General features: G+C 41.9%; 1 long non-coding RNA gene across 3 annotated transcripts in view; it reads left to right on the top strand.

The window, feature by feature from the left end:
- LOC116788077 overlaps window positions 1-21,502 on the top strand; it is a 182,911-nt gene that overhangs the window by 57,458 nt on the left and 103,951 nt on the right. For all 3 annotated transcript variants that reach the window (XR_004357533.1, XR_004357532.1, XR_004357531.1), the window contains exon 2: window positions 11,126-11,219. This is a non-coding gene — a long non-coding RNA (uncharacterized LOC116788077). The remainder of the gene's footprint in view (window positions 1-11,125; window positions 11,220-21,502) is intronic.

Raw genomic sequence — 21,502 nt, 5'->3', positions numbered from 1 at the left:
TAGAGTAATGCATTCTAGTGTAGTAATGGATGAGCATCAGTCAAGTATTGAGATTATAGTAGAGTACAGCACTAGCTGTACAAAGTGAATAACAGTATGTGTATGAAGTATAAACTAGAGAGTAGTTTTAGACTGTACCAGGCTGAAGGTGAGATGGAAAAGCAAAGGCAGATGGCAGAAGAGGTAGAGATAGACATCCCCATTGTTATTGACCTGTGGGCCTGGTGTGATTCTAACAAGAAATATGCTGGTTAGCCATAATGGTGTTAGAGTACTAGTGGCCAATGAACAGCTGTTATCCCTGCAAGTTTAATCTCCACCTGTAGCATTTAATCTACTTGACCAGCTCTTGTGTGATTCTAGCAAATGACAGAAGGACAGTTGAAGTGAAATGCTTTAAGTTTGGGGGTTTTTTGGTGTGGATGCTTTTTGTCTTCTATAAATTTCAGAAGCTCCAAGATGATTTTGTCTTCTATAAATTTCAGAAACTTTGTCTTATGATAGACTTGTATGGAGCTTAGCACTTTTTTTTCATATTTTTATGGATATATGATATATGTGCCTTTTCCTGTTTTCCCTTGTTTTTGTTAAGTATAGGCAAGTAGTTATTTGTATGCTGTGCTGCCCAGTCTGCCTCAAACAAAACCAGAAATTTTCTGAGTTAAACATAGTGAACAGGTATTGTGAGAGATGGATTCAAAGGGCAGATTTTGTTTGCAAGATGGACCAATTAGTTGGAATGTTGTCTCTATTGTATGTGAGGACTCAAGAGCAGAGAAGTGAAGACTCGAGCCCTGTAGGTAAGTGCTTTACCTGTATAATAGGGATCAGGAAAGGAGGTAGAGAACTGCATCTGCTGTCAAGTTGCTTTAACCTCTGTGGTGCAATGTGGTATTACTGTAACTGATTCTGCACAAAACTTTCGAAAAACCTTTAAATAATTTAAAGATGTTGATTCTGAAGCCATGTAGTATTTCCTGACTGAGTGTAAAATATTCCAAAATATTTGCAGTAGTTTAAGCCAACCTACATTTCTGCAGTGAAACTTAAAGCAAACACATTCTTCATGAGATGTGTTTAATTTTCCTGAGGCCTAATAGTGCTAACGATCCCATTAAATTAATTTCTTAAATCCTTCTCCAGAGGGAAGATGTTTGAGGTACCAGCAATCTGTATAGTTGTTTAGTACTTTTGGTATAGGTAACTAGTACCTAGATACTGGTTTAGATGCTTTGTAAACTGTGCAAATAGGCGTGGGTTATAAACTGCAGTTGATCCTGCCTGAAAGGTGATATTTTGATTTCTGTATAGATCACAAATAAGTTTTCAATGCACTTTGTGCAGTTATCCTATAATAAGCCTTTGATCTTTTCACTGGGTCTGTGTGTTTGAGAGTGTTACCCAAGTCATCTAAAATTTTGCACCCCTTGAGAAGGGTAGGGCAGTGGGCTGTGAAGTCCTGGCGATGCTCTGTGGCAGGAGAGGGAGGGTGATTCCACAGGGTTTGAGTGGAAGCAAACTGAATGTGAATCCTCACCCCAGACAGATGGCAACATGGGCCTGCAAGTCTGTGGGGGAATCCAGCAGTTAAGACTGTCAGAAAGTTGCTTAGAGCAGCACTTGTCACAGAGAAGAACTCTTTGAACAATGTGAATGCTGCTGTCCTGGTCTAGATGGATCTGCGCTGTGCTTTACTTCACCCCCTGACTAAGTCACATTCAGTGCTCTTACTGTTGCCAAACACCAGTGCTCTGAAATTACTGCACAGTAGTTCTTCACTTACCATGAAGTGCCTGCCATAGCTGCAGCGATTCTGGCCCAGCCAGCCTTATTTGTAATGGCTGGCTGATGTGCTCACAGCAATGCTGTGCTGCCCTGCCAGCACGGGGGCCTGCGGCCAGATCCACTTACTCTGTGGCCAGATGGAAGATCAGAGCAGAGGGAATTGCTGCAATCCGAAATGGAAAACTTACTTGGTTTGTGTATTTTGGATGGTTGGTTTAGGAGAGCATAGGACCTAAACTTGCCTTAAAATTGGGAATGTGTTAGTTTAACCTCCGTGAAGTTACTACAAAGGGCAAAGATAGGATAGGTGTGTCCCTGGAAATACCGTGGTAAAAACTGTATGATGTAGTTTACTGCCATGGAGATTTTCTGGGAGCAAAATATATGTCTTGGTGTATCCACAGCAACAAAATTGAGGTAACAGTTGTTTTAAGTCACTAGCTTAAAAGAAAAAGCTGAAAAGCTTTAAATAAAAAAAAAAAAAAAGAAAAAGATAAGTGAGTACTTTGCAGATATTACTGCATTGGAAAAATTCACTTTACTGATTGAGGTAGGAAATAAAGTGACATGTAAATTGTTGTTGTTACCATCAAAATTTCCTTTGCCTACAGTGGCTGATTTTCCTGCCTTACCTTGCTCCTCCACAGATGCCTCTGCGTGTTTGCTCAGGGCATGCCTGTGGGATGACATTTACCTGGCCATCACTCCCTGTGGAGCTGGGTGCTCACTGGGAACATGGTGCACTTTGTTTATCTCCCAGCTCTGCAGCAGACTCCTTGGGAAGGTCACTTCTGTTTTCCTGCATGATGTCAAGTGTTGCGAATGGTCTCAGGATGGCTTGAAGTGCTGCTGTGACTCAGTGTCATGCCACAAACATCTCTGAAAGAGTGTGGTGGGACCCCAGACCTAGCTAGTAAACTATCAGTGAGCTCAGGCAGTGTTGTATTACCCTTGCTCAGAAAGAGCTTGGAGAGTGGGGAGGATCCTGCTGTTGCTGGTTTTGCCATGCTCATAGTGTCTCAAGTCCATACCAGTCACGGCATGGGAAGGACAGTCCTTCTTATGCTTATAAGGATGACAGAGGGACAGATGTGTGCAATATTGGGATACTCTAAGAAATGTGTCAGCTCTTTGGGAATTGGAATAACTCCTTTAGAAAATACCTCTGACCTCTGTTTAAAGGCTTACAGTGGGAGATAGTTGGCTATGTTCACTGGGAATATTTCAGGAGTTGAGTACCCATTAAATTTTAAACACACCCTGTGTTTCTGAAAGCCCTGGAACAGTTTTAAGAATCACTGGATGAGTCCTGGAATCAATGCATTTAAACAGTGCTATATCTGTATTTGTGTGTATGATCATAGATACACGATTAAATGTATTCTCTGAAAAGAAACCTCTTCAGTGGTGAATTTGAAATAATTACAAATCAGGTCAAGATTTAAACTTTTCCTAACCATTTAATAGCACTTAAATTAAGAAGTATTTACTAGTGCAGGTTTGGCTAGGGCTTTAAAGGAAAATGAAGGTGCTCAAACCACAGGAAATCAATGGCCTAATTGTCTGGAAAAAGAGTTCATTGCAGTGCCAGGATAATCTGTGAAAGCAATAGCCTATTCTCTAGGTTTAGGGAGAATATTTGTCATTTAAGTTCTACACCAATAGCAGTTCCACAACTTGTGAAGTTGTGAGACTGACTGGGAATTGAGAATGCCATATAGCTTAGGCCAGGGAGGGATTCAAGAAAGACTGAAAGAGGGAGGGTGAGATATTCTCTTTATTCTGGTAGAACCAGTCACCTTTCCTTACTTTCTTTCATTATAGGTAATGCTATTTGAAAAACAATTTAAAATGCAAAGTTTGTTAAACATACTTTATTCTCTTCGTGAGTCATCAAGTTTGGGGCAGTTTAGGTAGTAATTAAATGCTGCTTCTGCAGATTTTATGGGTTTCAATTGTTGAGATATACACCCAGCTGGATGTGCAGCTGCAGTGTGAACTACAGATTATGCTCTAGGTAGAGGGAAATGGTGGGACCCCCAGGCAAGGGGGCCATGATCTGGCACCGACAAAGGACACAGGATCCTGTGGCACTGGCAGGGGGTGCAGGGAGTAGGAGTGGCCAGTCAACCAGAGACTCTGTAGAACCCAAATAAACAATGAGAATACCTCAGACCAAATTGGAATGGGCACAGGGACTGTGAGGGTACAAAATCCCACGGATTCCTTTGAGGGGGGTCCCTCCCCAGAGGCACCAGCTGGAGCTGTTTCTGTGTTACTGAACCACGATTAAATGACTTAAAGGAACCAGGCATCTGGGACTCTGCTGTGGGAAACCCAGAGCTGAGCCAGTGAGGGAAACTTGTCTGACTGTGAGTGTGGGGTGTGCAGGCAATCGAGGAGGGCACCCATTGGTTACTGGAGCTGCCTGATGTGAAGGGGCTTCAGTCCCAGCAGTGAAAGTCTGGTGGAGTGTGACTGGCAGAGTGGCTCCTGGGTGGTCAGACAGGGAAGTTTCCTTAACATCAGTTTTCCTTCAAGGACACTCAAAGTTAAACAAACCAACAAACAATGACAATAAAACAAAAGAAGAAAGAAAGAAACAAAAAACCCACCCCAACTTTAGTTAAAGGCAAATCCATCATTCATTCTTATCAAACAGGAAAAAATGAATTTTGAATAAATGTATCATTTATTGCATATCTTCATAGATAAATGAATGGTGATGTATCTTCCTTAACAAATTTGCACGCTGAACTTCAGTGTATGGGGTATTTTAATCTAAACATCTATATGTTTTCATAATTACTAATCAAGGAGAATCAGCCCGTTTTTTTAGGCTTAACAGCTAAAAATGGAAACCCAAGTTTAAAGCTGCTGACCTTAATAATGGTTTCATGTTTTGAACTTCTAATCACTTTAATTATGAATATTGGAACTATTACATTATTAGTGCAGATCGTAATAGTATCTGAATTACGAATGAACGGTCATCCTCAGGCAGCCTCTTCCTTCTGGTAGAAGGAGCTATCATGGGAGCTGTTCCTGTGCTCTCTGAGGTGTAGCATGTCCTACAGAGATCTTGGGATCTAGTAATACTAGATACAAAGGCAGACATTGAGAATTAGATGAAAATGATGGAAAGCAGTGGTTAATGCAGAGAGGCCTTCAGGAGTCAGCTGTGTTTCAGCTTCCTTTGTAGGTTTATTTGCTTCGAGAAGTAACTGCCTTAGAATGCACTGGGACCTCTCATCCTACCCAAAAGATGGGTTGTTCATGTTGGTTATTCTATCTAGAGTGCCCAGGGCATGTAAGACCTTAAAGCCTCATCTTTTTTCTCTGCAGTTGGGAATAAAAATGATAAAAATGAAAGGCTTCTCTGCATGAGAAGAGGGGACTTTCTCACCAGTTAGACTGAGGCTTGGGAACAGCCAGAGGAGGATCACAGATCTTCCAGCCTGTCAGTGCTAAGTGCTGAGCACAGATGCCTTTGCAAGCAGAAACACAGGATGCAAATATTTAACAAAGCCTTGTCAAGCTCACAGGAGGGATGCAGAGTGCAAGTGGATGTTTAGGGCAGAGTGCCTGAGCGACAATCTGCTGTTTGCACTAACTCCAGTAGAAGTTACATGTGCTCATCAGTTTAAGAGCTGATCCATGTAGGCATGCTGCAGTTGCATATTCTGGATATAGTAAAGAGTAACTTCAGTAGCAAAATCAATCCAGTGGTTTCCAGAGACAAGAGTGAATTAATGTTGCAGGAATATGGTTGTCGGGGTTAATGCTGATGCAAGGAAGATGAGAATAGTGTAGAGTTCAGAAAATCCTAAAATAGGAGTTGGAAGGGAATAACTATTTATATATTCCCCAATGCCTTATATATATATAACATATATTTAAGATATCAGCTGGAGATAGCTTACCTGGCAATTTTGCTGGGTTTTGAATACATGGTGGTGGGTATGGTCACAGCAGGAGAGTTGTAGTCTTTTCTGAGGGTGCGAAGATGTGTTGCATGAAGCAATAGAAATTGAAGGAAGAGATTTCCAATAATTGCAAGTTGTCAAGTAGAGTTTTGTTTGAGGGGAGAGCATGTGGGCAAAAAATACAACATTAATTTAAAAATAAAAACCAACATAAAAAAGAAGGGATAGGTAGGAGACTGGTGGGTGGTGGTAGAGAGAGGAAACTTGCTGACATTTCTTTTTGGTATTTTTTTCTCTTAAAAACGAGCAAGCAGTACTCATGTCTGCTTTAAAATATATTTTCAACTACCTCTTGTGTTTAATACGACTTCAGAGAAGAGCTTTTTTTTTTGTTATAGGCACTGTGTGCTAATGTAAGCAGAGTACAGGCAGTCATTAAATTTCCTGAAGTAGTTGCAGTAGTTGAAGTCAGAGCAAAGACTGAAAAATACCCCTTGCCACTCATGAAGGTTGCTATGCCTAATCTATGTGGCACTAGGAATTTATGTGTTCTCTTAAAGACAGGGAAGTTGAGTTGTGCTACAGATATTTGCCCTGCGTGCTGTTGTGACAGAAATCGGGACAGTTCCCTGCTTCCTGTTGTCCCTGGTGATATCTAGTCCTGGGTATCTATGTGAACACTGTCAGAAAGAGGCCAAGTTGTAATGCCTCATGGGAAGACCCACATAGCAAAGCCTTTCCACCTTTTTAAGGTCACCATCAAATGCTATTGATGATGTCTTTGTTGATAATGATTCAGTTTCTTGGGATTGCTGCCCCAATGGCTGCAGCTTTGTATGCAATATGGGTCTTGCCTCAAAAGATGAAGCTGTTTTCTGATTTAAGGGAAAGAAGAAAAAATTGACTGAGCTCAGAAGAATGAAAACTCAGGCAATTTTAGCATATCATTGTACCAAGTGTCTCCTTTGCCTTTCAGCAGTCCAGTCAGTCTCACCTCTGTGCTTGGTAAAACCATGGAGCAGATCTTCCTGGAAACTGTGCTAAGGCACATGGAGAATAAGGAGGTGATGAGTGACAGCCAACATGGCTTCACTAAGGGCAAACTGTGCCCGACAAATCTGGTGGCCTTCTATGACAGTGTTACAGAGTTGGTGGATGAGGGAAGAGCAACTGACGTCATCTACCTGAACTTGTGCAAAGCATTTGATACTGTCCCACATTATATCCTTGTCTCTAAACTGGAGAGATCCTTGACTGTAAACTGGAGAGACATGGATTTGATGGATGGACCACTCGGTGGATAAGGAATTGGCTGGATGGTCGCATCCAGAAAGTAGTGGTCAGTTGTTCAGTGTCTGGATGGAGACCAGTGATGAGTGTAGTCCCTCAGGAGCTTGTTTTGGGACTACTGTTAGTTAACATCTTTGTTGGTGACATGGACAGTGGGATTGAGTGAAAGTTTGCTGATGACACCAAGCTGTGTGGTGTGATTGACAACGCTGGAGGGAAGGGATATCATCCTGAGGGATACTCCCAGGCTGGAGTCCTGCACATGGGTTGGGGCAATTTCCAAACACAAATATGAGCTGGGCAGCAGTGGACTGAGAGCAGCCCTAAGGAGAAGAACTTGGGAGGGTACTGGTGGATGAAAAAAATGAATGTGTGCTCACAGCCCAGAAAATCAGCCGTATCCTAGGCTGCATCAAAAGTAGCGTGGCCCGCAATTCAAGGGAGGTGGTTCTACCGCTCTGCTCCACTCTCATGAGACCCCACCTGGAGTACTGTGTCCAGCTCTGGGGCCCACAATATAGAAGGACATGGACCTGTTAGAATGGGTCCAGAGGGGGACCACAAAGGTGACCAGAGGCCTGGAGCACCTGTCCTATGAGGACAGACTGACAGTGTTGGGGTTTTTCAGCCTGGAGAAGAGAAGGCTCCAGGGAGAATTTATAGTGGCCTTCCAGTACTTTAAAGAGAGCCTACAGGAAAGATAAGGATGAAATCTTTATCAGAGAGTGTAGTGGTAGAATGAGGTGCAATGGTTTTAAACTGAAAGAGGGTAGATTTCCATTAGATATTTGGAAGAAATTCTTTACTGTGAGGATGGTGAGACACTGGAACAGATTGTCCAGAGAAACTGTGGATGCCCCATCTCTGCAAGTGTTCAGGGCGAGGTTGGATGGGGCCCTGAGGAACCTGATCTAGTGGAAGGTGTCTCTGCCCATGGCAGGCAGTTTGGACGAGATCATCTTTAGCATCCCTTCCAACACAACCCTTCTGTGATGCTATGATGTAGCAGCAAGCTCTGTAAAAGTACTAGAGCACTGAGAGGTGTCCTGTGTCTGGAAACCAGGTTTCTTGACCAATGTGCAGATAAATATAAGCCCCAATTAACACTTCTCCTGGGTTACACCAGAAAGTCACCTTGATCTGTCTTTGACAGGAGTGCCCAAGAAGGAATGCAGGAGTAGGGAGAACAAGGAAAGGTATTTCAAAGCAAGAAATCAGAGAGCAGGACTCTTATGTAACTCAGGGTGTCCCAAGTTCCTGTAAAGCTGAGCTGTCTGTCACAGATCTTTCATCAGATGGTTTGAATTTAGGCATTAGGACTTAATTCACCTGCTCTTGCTAAGCTGTAGTTTCCCCCCTTAAGAACCTGTGAAGTTAGTCTAAAAAAAAAGAATCTCCTAAGTGGTTGGAAGTTGTCAGAGAGTTTTTTAGATGGACTCCAGGTGGTGTGGGACATGCCAGAGAGCTGGGAAGCATTTAACACAGGCCAGGACAGAAAGATTAAACACATGCCTCTGGTCTCTGGAGCAGGATGTCTGGTGTATCTGGGTTTGAGAGGAGGCCTTGTAGCTCTAACTGGAGTTACACTGCAGCTGAGGTTCCTCTTGTTATTAAACTTAACGCTTAAAAGCCTCCTTGTGCTCAGCAACACATAATAAATAGACATAAACATCTTGTAAAAGATGGTCCCTGGTCAAAAGAGGAGACAAAAAAAAAATCAACCTGAGAATGGAAGTGGGGGTCAAGCAGACAAAATGTTTTGCCTGGGGTTATACAGGTCATTGTGGAGAGGGAAGCGGAGCCCTGGTCTCTCTGCTGGTGATGTCAGCACCTTCTTTGCTGAAAATTTAGTTGCCTGGGCTCACATGTTGGACAGGTTAAGGGAAGACTGTGCAATGACTATGGTACTACTCAAAGAGGAGGATTTGAGATGTCTTCTAGATTTGAGGAGTAGATTTAGATGCAGCCTACTGAGATCTACTGACCCTATGGCAAGCCAGGCACAGTTCATCTACAGACCAAATGTCTTTCAAGTGGGTAGATCCTCTCATTACTGTAATACTGCTACTTGTGATGGCAGCAACAACCCCTGCTTCAGGAGGCAGGATTGCAGTGTGAACAGCCCTAGGTGACCTGGGTTTCATTAGCCTTGTTAACAGGCCTGATGAAGACATGGCAATACTGGGTTATGCACAACTACAGGGGTTTGCTGGAGGCAGATGTGTGAATGCTTCTGCATCTTCTCTACCTTATCTCTTGAGCTGATTGTCTGCTGTGTTGAAAGCATGTGTGACTGCAGTGTAGATACAGCTTCAGATACATACTTCCTCCTGCATTCCTGTAGAAAAGATAAGGCTTGAAATGTGTTCCTGTGCATCTGTGTTGTGTTTACTGTACTTTCTAGGGATGCAAATGAATGATAAGACTGGGTCAGGCCAGTGATCTGTCTAGCTTGTTTCCTTTTTTGCAGTAGCCAAGAGCACCTGCTTGAACCAGCCAATCCAGTCCACAAAAGTGATGGGGGGAAAAAAAAAAGGATTTGTTTGAATTGTTATCACTAAGCCTTTTAACTTGTTCTTAGTTCATGATTGAGTTTGTTTTTCTAGGAAGAATCTTTGCTGTTATGAGTCACTCTGGCTTAAAAGAAGGATTTTGCTTTCAGCTGCCTTTTGCCTTAAAAGGTGATGTTGCTTATGGTATTTGTCAAGTTTAGGATAAAAAAACAAATCTAAAAATCATCAGGCAGCTCATTCGTCTAAAGAAACAGTTGATACCTACTTCCTCAATTCTTTGTTTTAGAAAAATCAAAATAAAACAGTGCTTAGGGAATGCATTCCTGATGCCTCTTTGGGGCCAAGTTGATTTATGTGACAGTAAAACATCAGACAACAGCACTGCTGCATGTAACAGGGATATAGTCTGCTTGCTGGTGTGTTAGATTTCTAGACCATCTGGAAATTAGTGTCATTAAGCACCTGAAATAGAAAAATTAAAACAAACAAACACAAAAAATCCTAGGAGTTACCCTATGGCAAGCCAGGCACAGTTCATCTACAGACCAAATGTCTTTCAAGTGGGTAGATAAAGTGCTGTCTTGTTTGCGTGTGGTCAGTAAGGATGTAATAGTTCTTTTGTAGGGGTCAGCTTTTTAACCCTCAGTAATTTACAGTGGGGCTAATTCCATTGTGCTTAACTATAAAACCTATCTGTAGCTCCAAACTTAATGCTAAGAAAATGTATACATTAACAGAAATCTTGTGCCACAAAATGGTGGTGTAATTCATTATCCACTATAATAATCCACTGCAATGGAAAAGGAAGGGGTTGTTCTTTTCAGAAAGGTTTATCAGCACCTCAGACATTACTGCCGCTTCTGTAGGTAGAGCTAAAAAGTTTCACATTGGCTGATCATGCATTTGGATGTTGCTCTGCATTAGAATATAGCTGTAAACTTACTTCTCCCTGTGCAGCATCACTTGGTGACGTTTTACCAGCAGAAGGTGCTGGATTTGTGGATATTTGCTGCATTAACTGCTGCCACCAGCTGAGCTTGCTTCATTGGCATTTGTCAGTCTCAGAAACTTGAATGTTTAGAAATTGTTACTAATTTTACTCTTCCTTGCCGTGACCTTCTCCCTGTATAGGAAACATAAGCCCGTGCTCTCTTCTGAATAATGCTTTCTGTGTGTTATTCCCTAGGACCCACAAAGCTTGTTTCTTGGGCTGCTAGTGGACCATAAATTACGGGGTGCTGTTCTGTAGACACGCTTTACTTGGACTTTTCTCTGCCTGCCCAGCACACCTTAGTCTGTTGCCATTGCATGTTCAAGGGGATTCAATGTCAAAAAGTCACCTCTTTTTAATTTTTTTTTTTTTTAATTCTGTATTGGAAATGTGCAAGAAGAGATTTTCTCCAATAAGTCAATATTTATTCGGTGACCCAAGTTTCATTTTAATAACAAACTCCATTGAGGTTGAGGAGTGTGTAGGAAAGTACAGAGGGGAGGGGAAGGGGATGGTGAAGCAGGGAGCATTAATCCTGTATTGAACAGTTTGTTTATGAAGCGACTCCTGATCACCACCTGCCTGTTTTACTCATGAATCTGTTGTTTTGTGTCTTGCAGTGGTGTCATTGAAGGGCCAGCTGTTATTGCTGTGAGAGATCAAGAGCTCCTTCCAACTGCATCTCCTGTGTCATCTGCAAAACCACCAACTACAGTGAGTTTCTCCTACACACACTCTGTTTTCTCCAGTGAGGATTTGTTCACTGGAATCTGTGATTATTATATTTGTCTATATTTATACTTTGTCAGTTCACTTACTACTGCAAAAAGCTTTGATTTATGAATCCCTGGCCATGTGGATGCACACACTTCCCATTCCTCAAAAGGTCATACTGGAAGCTCATCACTGCAAACTCTTCTGGCCACCTGCATACCTTGTAAGGGCGATGATCAAAGACTGTGCTTTGAGTGGGTGTTCTGGTTATTCATCCAATAACCAAGCTGAGAGTTGAACAAAATATTTTGTTCCTGAGAATGGCTTCAAAAAGAAAAACTTACTTAAATAAAAAAAGGAAAGAAAAGTATTACTTGGGCAAAGAAGATTAAAATTCCTTACTTGTTCAGAGTGCCAGAAGCAAACACATCATACCTGTGTGGCATCTAGTCACAGCAGTGGTAGGTGAAAAGAGAAGGTGACTCAGTGCTGGAGTGTTCCTGAGTCTATTCCTAGATATACTCTTAAAATGAGATAGTGGAATTTTCTCAGCAGTGTAAGAAAGGTACCTAATTCAGTGCTGTTTGGATACCAGATGAAAACTCTTGAAAATCCTCATTCTCTCATTGAGTTTCTGCCTAAAGGAAGTGCAGTGGAGAAAATGCTTCCCTACTCCTGGCAACTACCTGTGAATGTCCCTGTAACTTGCCTGCGACTTCTCTGCCAATAACTCAGTAAAACACACTCAGGTGATTTTAGTATTTTAATATTTTGCACCCTTTAAAACAACGGCGTAACAATTGCTTGCAAAGCCATCTCTGGTTTTCAGACAATTATTTACCTCATTGGGAGAGCTGAATATGTCAGCTGTGTATGTCCTGTGCAGAATCTGTCTGCAAGGCTGGAAGGGCAGGAGCACATCTGTGCATGTGCAAGTAAGTGTTCACTTTGTCAAAAACATGAGGACTAAATGAACAAAAAAAACCATAAGTGGTTAAGGAAAATGCCCCCCCAAATCTGTTAAAAGCTTATAAGAGATGATTTTGGCACGATGTGTATCTCTAGCCAATGTCAGTATTGTGGATGCATAAATTATACATGACTTGTAAAATAAAAAAGGTTGCTTTTAGGGAGCTGTTGTGTTTTGCCTGGAAGGATGGAGCCAGTATGCAACATATGTAGAAAATATTACCTGTCAGAAATTGAATATTGAGTGAAAGTAATCGTTTTAATCAAGAGTGGTTAAAAGTGAGGCTGAGTTGAAGGAAAAAACAACTGCTCAGCTGGAAGACTGCTTCCAGTGCTGCAGACATGCCCTGAGATGCGTAGTTTCTGTATTAGGAATATTGATCAGGGCCACGGTTGTACCACTGTTCTTCCTGATAATTGTAATTGAGATTTCTTAACTCTTTGAATTCTCCTTTCTCTGTAACCAAGTACAAAGCACTTGGTGCTGATGCAATGGATATGTCAGCATCATATGAGGTGGTTAGCTTGGCCCTTCCTTCCTTCTGATTGTGCAGAAGTAACTGGTTTAATCACAGAAAAAGCTAAAGAGCTGTGGAGAGATCAGTCTCTGTACTCTCCTCTGAGGTTCTCTAGTAAACCTGCGAGCAAGCTTTGCCTCTGCTGAAGGAAGCACGATCTCGTCACAGAGCTTGTCTATTGTATCCTGTCCTGTCTTCCCACCTAGCCTTTCCCCTGTTAAACACTTATATACTTGAACCTGTCTGCAGACATTTTCCCTGATGGATGGATGGGTAAATCTTACTGTGGACAATGAATTTTGGCTGCATATGATGCAGGAAGGAGAAGGGATTTAAGTGAGATGTTCCTGTATCAGCTGATGGACAACACTGCTCAAAGGAGCAGCTTGTTGGTGTGTGGATAGATACTTGGCAGAATCTATTGATTCTACTGAGGCAAAGACATTCTGGTTTATATCAATTAGTATTCCTGACAAATTATTTGTAGTGAATGTGGGTGTTTTCTTAAGAGTACAGGCTTGTCACTGGGAGGAGTGACTGTATGCACAATCTGAGATACACTGAGCTGAGTGTAAAGGAGCTCTAGACTTTGTGTTTCTGCAAAGAAACATCCTAGGCTGGTTTTTTGAATTTTTTTTGCTTTCGGATCAAAAGGAATATTGTTTCCATGCACTTAAATCTGCTTTCTATTTCTCCTGAGTCGATGTCTGTTCCCTTCTGATTCTTTACAGTGCCCTGGGAAAGCTGAATCCCTGTTGAACCTGGGTAAGCCACCTCCACTTGGTTCTGCTAAAACTAGCTGGCAACAAAAGATGAGGTTGGAGATTAGTGATGTCAAACACCTTTTGTGTGCTACAACATTTGGCTACTGCACCCATGAGAAGGCAGGAGTCTGCAGTTGTACCCGCTTGAGCAAGGCTCTGTGCAGAGCAGGTCATCCCTGGTGCAATGCTGGATGCACAGTGGATGCTGGAGCCGTGCTGATGCAGTTGCTTTCTTGACCCACACCACCCTGCACTTTCTTCTCTGACTTGCTTGTTCTTTGGTTGAGCCACCAGACTTTCCGAGTAAGAGGCACAAATGTGTGCTGGTGGATACGCCTGTTGGAAGAATGGTCTGGTAGGTAGTTTAGAGCACTGCAAGTCCAGTTTCAGCTACCTGATCCACTTGCAGATTCCCTCTGAGAATTCAGAGTAGTATCAGTATATCAGTAGTATGATACAGAGTTCTGTGCCAGTTTTCTCTCTGTAAAGGACACTTCCACCTTGGGTAGGAACTGAGGGTAAACAGAACATCTTTCTCTAATATTTCTGTGCAGCCTGAATGGTATTCTTGAAGTCTTTTTAGCAGTCAAAATGAGATAATGAGTGCTGTGTGTGGATGAGGAATGCAGGGTTGTATACCATGGCAGTGATACCGAGGTGTGGGCGTGAGATCCCAACATCCGCCGTCCCACTCTGATCACCGAGTGTGTCTCGCCTCTCTGAGTGACAGTGCTTTCTTGGACCTGGGACACCAGAGGCTACAGACAGTTTGGGTTCACATTCCTCACCTGGGATTTCAGTAGCAGATGCTGCTTTGTTCCTCATGTGGTTTTGCCTTGTGTAGTCACATCTGCTTAACTCATCTGGCCTGCCTGTTGCATGTTGGCTTTCAACATTTACTTTAGGGTCATAGAAAAGTCTTTTACCTTGCTTTCCAAATGTCACCAGGCAAAGCTCTTTTCAGAACCTGGCTATTTCGTGGCTGCACAGCCTACCTCAAAACAGTTGCTATCCCTGGTGTGTCAATGAATAAGACCATGATAGGATTGACAGCTATAAAACATTCCCTCTGAACTCTGAGATGAAAGTGAGACGTTTTCTTTCTCCTTTCAGAGGACTCATCTGCTGTAAGAGGAGGGAGATGGTTTTCTTTTTAAAAATGTAACTTATATCAGGTATCACAGCAGTGTCTATAGCACTCCACAGTAGCATGCTCTGATGCCTCGTGCTATGGGAAGCTGGGAATGAAAGGTGACTCTGCCAAGAGGCTTCTGTATGCATTGATAGGATAGTACACGTGACTCTTATGGCATTACCTGAAGCTCACTGGTGATACAGTGGAAAGGGAATAGGGTAAAATCAAGTTTGAGTTCAAATATTCAGATTGTAAGTATAGCCCCTGGGGTTGATCTTCTTGCTTGCTAATGGCATAGCATAGGGAACAGAATAAAGACTTGTTTGGCTTTGCACTGCAAATACATAAGCCGACCTTGCTTTGGCTCCCAGCCGGGGTGAAAAGGATGGCTGATCACCCTGCTCTTTCAGTGTTGACAGCTGTTGCTGTCAGGGACAGATGTGACTTGGGTCTAAGAGATAATGGTGTGAATGCTTTTTACTGGCAAAGTAGATTTTTAGGAGGTAATGCAGTTTGTCTGTTGCACAGTAAAGGGAAATGAGAAATGTTTTTGTGTTCTCTTGGTGCATTTTTCTTATTTTTTTAAATATTAATTACCCTGATATAGGAAGATTGCTCAAATATTCTAGTACTTAGCAGTCATAGACTATATCCTTGGTTCATCCATTCTCACAAACCATCCCTCATCGTGCCAAAACCAGTTACCTTACCTGCATGGAAGCAGGCTGTTCTGGGATACCACTGACTCTACAGATGTAAGTCTGTGTGTTTGATCCTTATGAAAATGTTTTGAAAAGCTGGACAAGAAAACACTGTAGGAATTTGGTGGGCAGATTAGCTGCATTCCTGTTTCAGGCTGTTTATTCATAGCTTTAACTTTTTTAAGGCAAAAGGAGGCTATTTTTAGCTTGCTTTTTTCCCCTCCATATTAACCCAAACAAATTTCCCTCTTGAAGAGGAGGGTGGAGTTGGAAGGAAGGAAGGGTGGAATTGAAACTGCTTCATTAAGTCAGTTTAAAGATCACTAACACACGATTTTGTTTTCACAGTACAGTTTTGAGTATCTTTACACTTTCCAAAAAGGGGAAGCTTTGTGTACGGGGGGGGGGAGAGCGAGGGCCTCTGAGACAATGAAGTGGTTATGGAAAGATTATGACTTTTGCTTAGGGTGAACTGTCAGGAGGGTAACCTGGCTCTCCTGAATCCCAGTATGTGTGTTTTGATGGTTTTATGGTAAGCTGGTTCTGAAGTAGAGAGAACAAGAACAACTCAAACAGCTTCCTTACTAGGCTGATGTGACTTTGACTTTGACTTTCACATGGTTACTGAGTTAAGTGTACTGCAGAAAGGGTGGCTGAATCCAGGGCCTGTGGATCTAGTCTGTAGAAAGAAGGATACATACTTCGTACTTTGAGATGGACTGATAACCCAGGAGCCAGTGCTGCCTGGCCACTGCAGAGCACTGCTGCTTTTTGAATCTCTTGTGCTTTGATGTTGGTTCTTCAGTACCTTTTAGTTTACCCTCCCCCCTGTTGATAAGAGCTGAAGGATCTTGAAAATGGAACATCTGTGAAGTCCACCTTTGGTGGTGGAGTGTAGAGCTGCTCATGCTGTTCTGTCTCACTGCACAGGTTACTCAAGATTGATCCTAAATTATCTCTTCTTGCCATGTGTTGCTCCTGCTGTATGCTCTCTTGGACTGTTGGAGAAGTGATGAAAAACAATGTTAATATTTGCATCCAAAGAAAATAAAAACTTTTCTGTTTTAGAAATATACCAGGAAAAAAACACTAAACACATAATTATTTCTCTTCCAGTAGTAACTGGTTACCGAGTTATTGAACTCCATGTATGAGCTCAGAGCTGGAAAGGACAACCTGACTTTCCAAGCCTTAGTCCTGGGGAAGACTCCCTGCTGCTGAGGCATCAACATGGGGCAGGAGCCATTTCTGTGGACTCTCAGGTTCTCTCTTTATCTGCTTTCTTCTCCTCCTCCACTTCTCCCACTGGGAGGCTGCTCCAGATCCCAGCTACTTCATACTCGGATTTCCAGTATGAAATCCCACTACTTCATACTCTGACCTCCAGCTGAGAAGCATCTGTGGTAGGTATATCTCCTTTCTCTACATAGCAAATCCTATGGTTTAAATGTCTGTTCTAATTTTTTGCAGCTCCTCTCCTCAAGTGTATTTACAGGTAGTGATTCTGTCCTCTGTTGTGCTGTGTTTTGCCAGCTTAAATGAGTCAAACTTTCCTGAGATAGGGCTCTTGTTCTTACCAGCACTCTTGTCAACCTGTTCTCAGTTCAGTTAATTGTCTTTGAATTTTGCTGTGACCAGAACTGCTCACAATAAGCGTGTCAGAGAAATGGCTGCTTTCATTAATGCTCATTTCAGCATCTAACCATTAACTGTGACTGAAGCACAATCATATATGTATTTAAGAAGAATCCTCTGGTCTTACTTTGAAGACATTAAGTAACGGTGACTCCTTCTGCTCTAGGAGAGTTCTGTCAATGATTAGTTACTTTGATGTTTAACTAGGTACCTTAATTTGAATAGGCTGCCTTCAGTTGCTGCATCTTGAAATGCCTTTCTTTGTTAGTTTACAGAGGCTTTTATTATCAGAAATACGATTTTTCTTAAAGTGCTCTTATACTTGTAGACTGTGTAAAGCAATCAGTTAATTACAATGGTTTGTATTTCAGAAACCAAACACTCATATTCCAAGAAAAAGTCCCTTCTAAGGTATGTTTGAACATCCAAAAATAGCTCACTATCAGCTTCCATCTCCAGATAACACTGGGCATTGCACCAGCAAGAGTATATGCAAAGAATGAAAATAAAGTCCATTATTTATGACCCTCTCTCTGAGATTCCCTGGCTTGTGTGAGAAAAGTGGAACTACTTGGAAATACTTTGCTTCCCTCTGGATTTCTGGTTTCTTTGAAGGTTGTCTTGATCTTTGTGAATAATCTTGGGTTTATACATTTGATTTCATGCCAGCAAACTAAATCTTTCTGTAATGTGCATCCCTTCAGGCTTTGTATATCATGAAGATTTGAGGGATTTCTCCCACTGTTTGGTGTAGTGCTGTTTTCCTTCTGCTGGCACCGAATGCCAGTGGGATGTGGTTGAGAGCAAGGCACAGCCTGCTGTGCCCAGCGTCAGGGTTTGTTACTTGGCTGTGCTGCAGGCACGCTGCCTGTCTGTGAGTGAACTGCACAACCGCTCCCTGGGTCTGCCTTTGAGCTGGGGGCAGTGACACTGTGCCTGGCCCTGCTGAGCTCTTGTATTTCCTAAACCCTTCTGATGACACTCTCTCTCACTGCTTAGCCATTGGGCTTACAGTGATGGTAGCACAGGGCTGCTTGTGTCCTAAAACCCACCCGAAAGGATGATCTGGCAGGGCTTAACACCCTCACTGTTGGAAATACTCTTGTTAGGATGCTGGTCGGGGGGCTGTGGTTTGGTTGGGTTTTTTATTTAATTTTTTTTTTAATTTTTTTTTTTTTTGTTCCTTGTGCTCTCTTGGTCTCTGGTTTTTGTTCCATGCTGTCTCTTGTAATATACTCTAATTCAGTGGCTTCTTACATTTTTGGAACAATCGACTGTTGCCAAACACAGTTTCTGACAGGCTAAGCTCCTCGTTTGTCGTACATCACTGTTCTTGCATTCAGAATGCAGTAATTTTGCTTATTGGAGGGGCTACACACATTTATCATGGCCCTGTGAGCTTCTGTTGGGGAACCATTGTGTTACTCTCAGCATAAGTACTGTTCTTCTTCTGCTTCACAGGGCCTTACTCTAAAGTCTTCATTAAAGGTGTAGTAATACAAATACATTTGTCCTAAAGTCAGTTGAGTGAATGCCTCATACCTTTTTTAAAAAAAGCAAATACCAGTGGATATAAGCTGCTTTCTGAATCTTAACTGAAATCCTACCTTGAGAAAATGAGTTGTTCTTTTGTTTCCTCTTGGAGTTTTAGTCCAGAGCTAAATGATTTTGGCAAAAGATTTCCAGGCATTTAACTTTGATAATCATAATTTTATTTATAATAATTAATAAATCCTTTCATGATGACAAGCTTTTGCCTTTGGAAAATGCCTGTGAGTCCCTCCTGATGACTACACTGTCATTATATGTATATAATTTATCAGATATATATGTTAAGAAAGTATGTGTCTTTAAGTGCATACATCTTTGCTAAGATGACAGCCATCCTTGTGCTCTTGGCATCCTTTACATCATTTAGAGTGTATCATAAACTCAGCTGTTAAGATAACTTGCCATACATCCCATTGTCCTTGAATAATTTTTCACATATTCAATTGTAGTGTCTTCTACCTTCTCTTTTCAAGTTTTTCTTGGGGGGAGAAACTGCTCTTCTGCTCTTAAAAGTATTCTTTCCCTGCTCTGTCACAAGTATTGTTAGTTCATTCTGCATTTCTTTTTTAGTCACTTGCTCTAGTCCTTTAAAAGTGCAATTACATAATCCATATAAATTTAGAAAGGGAAAGATGAAGATCTCTACACATGTTAGTTTTTTTTTTTTATCCTCCGTGGAAGCTAGGAAAAATTCAGGTTAGTGTTCTGGAAAGTAATTAGCATTTGAAACGGAGGTTAAGATTGGACAATTTCTCACGTGTCCTGACGGAGATGATAGATGTGATCTCTCAGTTTCAATAAATCACTGCTTTGAGTCCTGAAGCTGCTTCCCCACAGCTATATTTCCTTGTTGAAGGAGAGAAGGTCATTGTCTGGTTTACTCTGAATTGAGAGGTTAGCCCAGACCTCAGTATTTAAGCAAGAATGGGGGCAAGCAAGCAGCCTCTGCTTTGGAATTTGGTCTGAATAAGTCTGATTTTATTTGTTTGTACCACAGCATGTTCACAAGCCCCAACTGGCAACTCATGCTATGTAAGCACCGTACAACTACAGGACAAGAAAATGGTCCCTGATCAGAGGTTTCAGCCTATGTGGAATAATTGATCACTGCATTAGTAAACGCTCCTGCCTGAATAGAGATTTCATCCTATCTGTGCCTAAACCTTCGAGGTGGAGGGAACACAGAGTTTGTAGTACAGGCTGGTGAGAGCTGTACTTCATGCATACACTGTGCAATTGCTCTATCTATGGTAGCTGGCTAAAGTTTCCCAAGTGTGAAACTTGGGAAACATCCTTGTACACAGGCTATTTCTCTTCCTGAGTAGCATGTGGAGAAAGACAGTGACCAGCAGTGGGCTGATGGTGTCCTGGTGAAGGTGACCCAGTCCTGCCTGTGCTTTTCCAGGAGAACCCCTTGCAAGTGAACAGGGAGAGGAGCTGTGGGCTGTGTGGACTGTTCTTGCAACAATGCTCCTAGCCATCTGTGTTATGGGATGAAGCAGCACCTGTCAGGAGAGAGGTAAGGGAACAGCTTAGGATTCCACTTATATTAGGGTTAGTCAGTTAGGGCGTTATGGGCTGTTCTGCCATAACGCCATATTTGGACATTTGTGGTCTACATCATTAAGTTCTATTTAAGGACTCATTTGCCTTGTCCACTGCTTAAAAAAAAAGTTGCTTTTAACAGGAATCTGGAACTTATCTTCCCCTCTGCTCCTGCAAGTTGCATTTAAACCCAGGACTAGGAATTGAGGAACAGCTCTATTGACATTAATCTAAGGTAGAATTCTTTGATAAAACTGTCAGTCTTGTGGATTTCCCTATGATGCTTTTGAGCGTTATTAAGTCCTGTTTGTATCAATCTGTAGGCTCAGGAATAGTGTTGCTTCCACTTGCATTTTCCTTGCGTTTAAAAGGCTATCTCTGCAACTATAAGGGCTATTACTTTGATCCATTTTAATTGGTACCACAGACTGTACAGAAGCCTGGGACTTGTATTTGTGTTCTCCAGAGTAGGATTTCCATATAGTGAGTCATAGTGAGAAGAAAGTGGATTAATTTCTGCAAACTCCATGTGTGTACTTGAGTCTCATCTGTGCAATCATTTTAATGCATGGTGAAACGAGTCCACCATTAGCTTCAGATGCCTACAGACTAGCTGCCTGCATCTGACAGAGTTATAGGGACTCTCCTTCCAGACAGGAAAGGGAAAGAGATATTTTAGGACATAGTTCATCTGACCCTGTTTTAGCCAACTGCTTTAGAAACAGATGAATCCTGCCCTGCAGGTGACTATTTCTCTCCACTGACTGTAGTGTCAGATGTTGATCTCAACATTTGCTCAAATGAATCCCGTATGAAATATTTCCAGTTTTAAATTTAACTGATCAGGCGTTTTCAATAAAGTGTAGTCCCCAGCCACCAAACATGTCCTGGTACCAAGGGAGCCAGTTGTGTGCTATAACTTTTTCTACTTTTATTCTCCAGCTCTTTATCTAGCGAATGAAAATTATTCCATTATGACAGGAACACTGGCCTTTAGAAAGCTCCTTTTATCTACACAAATACTTTCTGTGGTATTTTTCCACTTTTGCTTATCCATCTTAGAGCTGGATTAACTTCAGAAAGACCTTGTATGGAACTCTGAGGCACATTTATTTCTTTGACCAGTAAATCAGTATTATAGTTTCCTGGGGCCTGGAAAAGAGGGTATTATTATAGAGTTATACTAAGTCCACTTTCCTGAATGCTGAATTTCCAAGGAAAAGATATAAATCTCCTCTGTGAAGGAGAAGAAGCTATATGAAACAGACTTCAGGGGCCTTATTCTCTTTGTGTTTATGCTTGCTTGCCTTTTTTTTTTTACCTCCCTCTGTTTCCTCAGGTGCTGCAGTATATTACTTAATCTCCTTTAAGGTAGGTATAGCTTCTTTGTCACTCTGTGAAACACATTGGTATTCAGAAGAGCTTTTTCCTGTGTCAGAGCCAATATTTTGTTTCTTTGTAACCC

Source organism: Chiroxiphia lanceolata, chromosome 6, assembly GCF_009829145.1.
Source record: "Chiroxiphia lanceolata isolate bChiLan1 chromosome 6, bChiLan1.pri, whole genome shotgun sequence".
Classification (NCBI taxonomy): Eukaryota; Metazoa; Chordata; class Aves; order Passeriformes; family Pipridae; genus Chiroxiphia; species Chiroxiphia lanceolata.
Note: the sequence above shows the minus strand (reverse complement) of the source record. Positions and strands in the feature narration are given on the sequence as shown.